The 7,518-nt window shown below is 39.1% G+C and overlaps 1 protein-coding gene and 1 long non-coding RNA gene across 2 annotated transcripts in view; both read left to right on the top strand.

The window, feature by feature from the left end:
• The first annotated feature begins 902 nt into the window (after window positions 1–902).
• Window positions 903–3,145, top strand: LOC139783321 (uncharacterized). The gene is made up of 4 exons (XR_011721219.1): window positions 903–1,081; window positions 1,341–1,463; window positions 1,723–2,578; window positions 2,825–3,145. It is a non-coding gene; the product is annotated as an uncharacterized lncRNA (long non-coding RNA).
• Window positions 3,146–6,854: 3,709 nt separating this feature from the next.
• The window catches only part of LOC139783319 (uncharacterized), a 59,073-nt gene continuing 58,409 nt past the window's right edge, over window positions 6,855–7,518 (top strand). The window contains exon 1 of the mRNA XM_071722478.1: window positions 6,855–7,017. The gene's annotated coding sequence lies outside the window, so the exon portion shown is untranslated. The remainder of the gene's footprint in view (window positions 7,018–7,518) is intronic.

Raw genomic sequence — 7,518 nt, 5'->3', positions numbered from 1 at the left:
CGTGTCCCCCCGCCGCGCCGCGGGACATTTATACCGTTCGCTCGCCCGTACGGTCCGTCGCGTGTCCCCCCGCCGCGCCGCGGGACATTTATACCGTTCGCTCGCCCATACGGTCCGTCGCGTGTCCCCCCGCCGCGCCGCGGGACATTTATACCGTTCGCTCGCCCATACGGTCCGTCGCGTGTCCCCCCGCCGCGCCGCGGGACATTTATACCGTTCGCTCGCCCATACGGTCCGTCGCGTGTCCCCCCGCCGCGCCGCGGGACATTTATACCGTTCGCTCGCCCATACGGTCCGTCGCGTGTCCCCCCGCCGCGCCGCGGGACATTTATACCGTTCGCTCGCCCATACGGTCCGTCGCGTGTCCCCCCGCCGCGCCGCGGGACATTTATACCGTTCGCTCGCCCATACGGTCCGTCGCGTGTCCCCCCGCCGCGCCGCGGGACATTTATACCGTTCGCTCGCCCATACGGTCCGTCGCGTGTCCCCCCGCCGCGCCGCGGGACATTTATACCGTTCGCTCGCCCATACGGTCCGTCGCGTGTCCCCCCGCCGCGCCGCGGGACATTTATACCGTTCGCTCGCCCATACGGTCCGTCGCGTGTCCCCCCGCCGCGCCGCGGGACATTTATACCGTTCGCTCGCCCATACGGTCCGTCGCGTGTCCCCCCGCCGCGCCGCGGGACATTTATACCGTTCGCTCGCCCATACGGTCCGTCGCGTGTCCCCCCGCCGCGCCGCGGGACATTTATACCGTTCGCTCGCCCATACGGTCCGTCGCGTGTCCCCCCGCCGCGCCGCGGGACATTTATACCGTTCGCTCGCCCATACGGTCCGTCGCGTGTCCCCCCGCCGCGCCGCGGGACATTTATACCGTTCGCTCGCCCATACGGTCCGTCGCGTGTCCCCCCGCCGCGCCGCGGGACATTTATACCGTTCGCTCGCTCATACGGTCCGTAATAACGACGCAGAAGATGACATCGGAGCAGCGAGGGAATCCTGCGAAGCTGACATCCCGAGCAGCCTGAGAGGAGGAGGAGGCCTAGGATAGGCATCGGGCATCGGCGTACCAACACTTCTGGTAAGTGTTACTTTTTATTTTTTCTAAAGATATTATAGAATCCCTCTTTTCGTTTATCCTTATTTAGTTGCTACATTAAACCGTGTTTCGAAATATAAATTAGTAAAAAGAAATAATTTGAAAAATTTGATTCAAGTTGATTCTACCATAGAGACTTTTTTCGAAGAAGTAATTTAGGAAAACATTAATCTGAATAACGAATAAGATGTTCGATGCGCGTGACAATTATTTAATCGATTCGATTATTTTTATGTTACAGAAAATATCCACGCTGGAAGGACCATCAGCTTCGCATCGAGGGAACACGATGGACATCTCGAGCAGCTTGAGAGGAGGTGGAGGCCTAGGAGAGGCATCGGGCATCGGCGTACTAACACTTCTGGTAAGTGTTATTTTTTATTTTTTCTAAAGATATTATAGAATCTCTTTTATCGTTTGTTTTTATTTAGTTGCTACATTAAACCGTGTTTCGGAATATAAATTAGTTAAAAGAAATAAATCAAAAAATTTGATTCAAGTTGATTCTAACGTAGAGACTTTTTTCGAAGAAGTAATTTAGGAAAACATTAATCGGAATAACGAATAAGATGTTCGATGCGCGTGACAATTATTTAATCGATTTGTTTATTTTTATGTTACAGAAAATATCCACGCAGGAAGGAGCATCAGCTTCGCATCGAGGGAACACGAGGGACACCCCGAGCAGCGTGAGAGAAAGTGGTGGCCTGGGATAGGCATCAAAGTTGTGCAAAGTATTAATAGTACAGTTTTACATTCGCGAGATTTACGTGCTCGATACCGTACTGTGCGTGCGATATTTAATTTTGATTGTGTTTTTGATTAATCAACTGCGTGTCTTTAGTCTTTACTAACCGTCCACTTGATTCGCGTAGTATCTGGCGTCAAGATCTTCCAACATTTCGTCGTCATTAACGCAACGCAGAGTGATGAACGCGGAACGAATCGGGGCAATCGGCGTCGCGACTCTTTCAAATTTGTACGAAAAATCTGTGGTAGAAAATCGATAACTTGATTTTATATATATATATTACCAGCTTTTATATTCCACGGTACTTCCTTAAGTACTACCTTCCCCTGGGGTACGACCTTAGCGAGGTGGGAAGGCCCAGTACCCAGTACGAGGATTTTACCCAAGCAAAACTCTTGTTCTGCTTGGATAAAAATCCAAAGACGGGGAAGCTAACGTACCCCTCGTCCGCCGATTTAATTGAATGAACGAACCGCAGCCGGTTCGTCGCGTTTGCTTCGGGAGTGCCGTAATCAAATAATCGGACTAAAAAAGACTTTTTTAAACGGGAGTGCCGTACAGTATCGCGCGAGAAAGACTTTTACTGAAATTAGTCCGCGCGCGATTGTAGTTTATTATCCGCGAGTGTTTCTCGCGAGTGTCCTGTGCGGCGGGAGGAGGAGGCCTGACGTCCTGAGAGAAGGAGGAGGTCTGGGAGAGACATCGGGCCCCGGCAGAGCAACTTTGGGGTGAGTATCATTTCTTATGTGCATAATGTAATTCTCATTTATTTAGCTTGTTTTATCTCGATAAGTTAAGAATTAGAGAAAGAGAAATTATCTACAATTCTTGTAAAGATCTTTTTCGATAAACAGATAAATGTATTGCTAAATATTTTATTGAAAGACCAATTAGAGACGCGTAAGAATTAACTTTTCAAATGTTAATAATTTTTAGCGCTTTTTTAATTTAAATCTTATGTTTGTATGTTACAGTATCACCGTAGCTACGCGGCCGACTAACTCCGCCCGTTGCGCATCGGATCGGTGAGTCAGTGAGAAACTTTTTTATTGAGGTAGCGAATCTACGAATAATCAAATGTAGAGCAAAAATATATCTCGATACATGTCGAATTACAATAATTTATAGTATGAAAATATTACATTTCGTAGATCCGTTGCCTTAAAATGGATGGGCTAAAACTGATTAGGGCAGATATTTAATCTTGGTAATATTATTTGTTTATTGATTATTATGCGATTGTGCTTGAGGAATTACTCGCACATTTCGCACGCACCGAGCTCGCAAAGAGCTCATTAATTATCGATCGTTTATTAAATTATGTTGACGAACCGCGCCGCGTTCTATATAAATAATCTATATAAATAATTTTTAAATAAATTTTAAATCTTAAATAAAATATATAACGACATATTTTATTGAATTAGAATTTTATTTTGCGGAAAAATGGCAGGAACTTACAATTAGTTATACTCCTAATAAATTAAATTTTCGAAATTTTGTTTCCACATATGTAAAAAACAGCATAGAACTTTTTTAATTTTTTCTTTCACAGTATAATTGCAACGCGCCAAATCTTCGTTTTTATTATTGAAAATTAATCAGACATGTAATTTTTTATCAAGTGCACAGTTACACCTATGCTATGGTACTCTTATGTAGATCAATTCTATAACTTACAATTAGAGTAATAAATAGAGAGAGAAATACAAAGAAACAAAAAGTAAAATAATACTATTACAACTAAAGTAATTATTTTTAAAGTGTAACATTTTTATTCAGATTTTTTTATAAAATTATTTTTATATATTATTCTTCTTGAACAAAAGGATAAAAATAAATAAGTTGTGTTAAGTGTTACAAAACTAAAAAAATATCAATATAGATAGAGAAAAATTTTAAATTAGTTAGAATATGCGTGTTATTTATACCCATCTATTCCTTTTCATTTATTTTTCCAAGATTAAATATAATATAAATTGATGCAAGGAAACAATATATAGATATATTTAGAATATTAGTATAAAGAAAAGCGTGCAATATGCATAAATTAGTAGATTTATTTAATTTCAGCCACAATATGCATAAACTATACATGAATAAAAAATATTTTGGTCTTATTATGCAATTTGTTTTATAGAAAACTTGATAATTGTTATTAATTGCTAAAATTTATTTTAATAAAGCATCAAATTTACCCTAATTTTTTGTAACCTATCCATCTATTTTTGATTGAGAAATTGGCTTTGTGCCAGTCAAGTAATATATGACGTGAGATTCTAAATATTCTGTCGAGAAACACTGAAACTTTTAAAATTATTTTAAAATTAATTGTATAGTACAATTATTCAATTTTGCAATAATGTATATAACTATATTATATCAAAAATAATGTTGGTGAAAAGTGAAAAATATAACGAGATACATTTATGTCGATACGTAAAGATTTGCGTACCTATATTATTTGATTATAGCAATGCGGTTGTTGATTATTATAAAATATCCAATTATAATATTAATATATATCACGTGGGAAGTTTTTTTTTCTCGGATCTCACGTCATTTATTTTGTATATCTTACTTGATACACTTTCAAGATGCGTACTGCATGAACGCATCTTCGTATTTTCGCGGTCGGTTATTTTTACATCGAGAAATTTTCCATTATTTTTTGAATGTGTCAACATTATAAATTTTAATTTTTCGCGGAATATAATTGAGATATTTATATAACGCAAAGTAAATTTTTTTTCTGTACTTGATTACAATTTCAAATTAAAAGAACGGGTCACAAAGAAACGGACAATCAATATTCTCAAATAAATAACGGAATTAATAATAGAAATATTTTTGGTCAAACTTGTGCAGTCAATTTTTATGAATTAATATTTTTTTGTAAATTAACTTCTCGTGAATTTTTTTATACAATCGATGCACGTTGAATGTAATTCGAATCGAACGTAACATTATTTGTCGGCGATGATAATGATCCGATAATGGAAGCAATTTTTCTCCTTCCATTGTGATCTGATCGAAATACGATCAGATTTATATATGGCCATCGACAAAGGTAGGTCAGATCTGGCCCGAAGAAAGAAGATTTGATACAATAAAAATAAGTGGTCAATATATATTGGCCATAATGATGGAGTAAGGCAACATGTAAGATAATTTATTATATTTGTTTATTTGCCAGAAATAGGGCTATTTTCTCTATATTTTCTCGCATGTGCGAGATTGAAGAAATCCTAATTAAATCTCAATCGCGCGCGTGTTTAAAATCCCCAATTCAACATTTCCCAAATCTCAAGTGATCATCACTTTGAGATGATCACTTGAGATTTGGGTTTAGGTATCCTGCTGCATGGATTAATCAGTAAATCAGATCCCTTATAAATCGTGTCGCGGTCTTAATTAAAGATTTATAATAAATTTATATTAGATTGTAACACGGGTAGGTAGAGAAATGGATAAGAGGAACTATAGATCGGAATACGGGTAGGTAGGGATATTATACACGGTATATAGGTAGGAATTCGGGTAGGTAGGAATTCGGGCAGGCAGGGGACAAGGGGATATAATTCGATAGTTGAAAAAGATTGTAGACGAAATAATAGTAGGTAATAATTTTAATATAATAATAATAAATATAATTATATTTATTATTATTATATTTTTAACAACTCAAAAAGTATATATTAATAAATAATACTAATTTTTTTTTTTACTAATTTTTATATTAAATAATATCAAACAGACATTGTATTACATCGTATTTTATTGTAAATATTATGTACATATATATATTGTGTATATATGTATATATTATGTATATATTTTGTATATAATGTAATTAAATTGTACTTATATATCGTATATATGAAAAATATTAAAATAATGTAATAATTAAAATAATTATGCAAATGTAATCGGATGCGTATAATAAAACGGAAATCATGACGCGTTTAGTAAATATTTACTTGAAAAATTTAATAGTTTTTACTTGAAAACTTTAGTAGATGACCAGTATTGGTCATTTCCTTTGAGTTTCGCAAAATAATAGTATAACCATATAATTGATATTCTCCTTGATTGAGTAACAGATATTATAATAGGTAATAAATTTATTAACGATCTTTTTGTGATTGTTCGCGTAAATTTAAAATGAAGTAAAATAAACTTTGGACTTATTATTCAAAAATTAATAAGAAATGTTAGATAATAGCCATATATTATGTTTTACATGTGAGAATTTCGTGTTTTTGTACGCATACCGAATGTTGCAAATGTAATTTCATGTCAAAAAGAAATATTGTATATAATTTTATTGTATATATTGTCAAATCAATTTTGTAATGTAACTCTTTTATAATGTTGTACATTATTGTAAAGTAAATTGTAAGAGAAATAAACTGTAATTCTAAGAGAAATAAAATAAATGATAGAAATGTGAAAAAAAACGTATTGTAAATAAAAAGAGGGCCGCCGATCGGAATCGGCGGGGGCGGTGGAGGGCCTCTATAGGTTGATCTGTTTCTAATAAGTTAATATTTATCGATACATATAAAGGTAGGTTTTCATGGGCAGTGAAATACAGCAGCAGCGAGCAGCAGTTTAATAATTTCTAGGATAGGAATCAATACAAGGAATCATCATACAAAGGCAAAAAATCTTATGCTTATTATCGGCGATGATTAATCAGCAGGAATATTTCTTTCTGTTGATTTCTGGCTATATATGTACTAGAATGAATTATCCAAGATTTATGGATTCAATCTTTTTATTTGATTCTCTCTTCTTATAATCTTATAATATAGGATAAGTTTATCTGCAAATATTACCTAATTTCAAAAATCGTTACCGCGGTTATCGATAACTCGTTCGCGGCGCGCCCGCCGGATGGCGGCACGCGGGCCGCGTCGTGCGCGGTACGCGCCCGTAAAATGGCGGTATCTGCCGCGACGGTGCCAAAGTACTTTTTCGCTCGCGACAGATAGTTGGCCGATAGCGCGTCTCCGAGCGAGATATACGTCCGATCGACTCGCCGCCGGTTCGAATGCGCGAGCGGAGCAGCGTCGCGGATCGGCCAGAGAGCAGGGACAACCGGAGCGGACGAAACGGAGACGGACTGGCGATCGGACGCCGAGGTGGTCATCTTCGAGAGCGGGTAAGTGCACACCCCTCCCCCTTATTTCTATGCCGGCACCCGGCCCGGCGTAATTCCGGCGGATGCTGCCGGGAGTCCGCGGCGTTTCCGCCGCCGCGCCGTCCCTTCACGCGGGGGATCGTCTGTCGAAACCCGATCCCGAATTCCGCCCGAACCCCGAATTTGAATCCCGACATTTGGCGGAGCCCCTCCTCGCCTCGCCTCGGCGTGCCGGGGTGTCGATTTTAAATGTTCTTTTTTCTGTTTTCTCTCGACGTCACCGCGCGATTGTCCGCTCGACCGCGATGGTTTAGGCGGACGTTCGCGCATACGAACCGCGTAATCGAATATTCCGGCTCGCGTCAGCTGAACAGAGCTGATTTATCGAGTCCCGGAACAATTTGTTTGATAAATTTAATAAATTAACTTCGCCCACGTGCAATTTGACGCGCGCGCGCGCGCCACGTGCGAACGCATCATTCGATACGCGGGCGACACGTATAACGTTATTTAATTTGCGTT

The sequence above is a fragment of the Temnothorax nylanderi genome, unplaced genomic scaffold, assembly GCF_030848795.1.
Source record: "Temnothorax nylanderi isolate EJ_2023f unplaced genomic scaffold, tnyl_v1.0 TNYL_tig0489_pilon, whole genome shotgun sequence".
NCBI classification, from domain to species: domain Eukaryota; kingdom Metazoa; phylum Arthropoda; class Insecta; order Hymenoptera; family Formicidae; genus Temnothorax; species Temnothorax nylanderi.
Note: the sequence above shows the minus strand (reverse complement) of the source record. Positions and strands in the feature narration are given on the sequence as shown.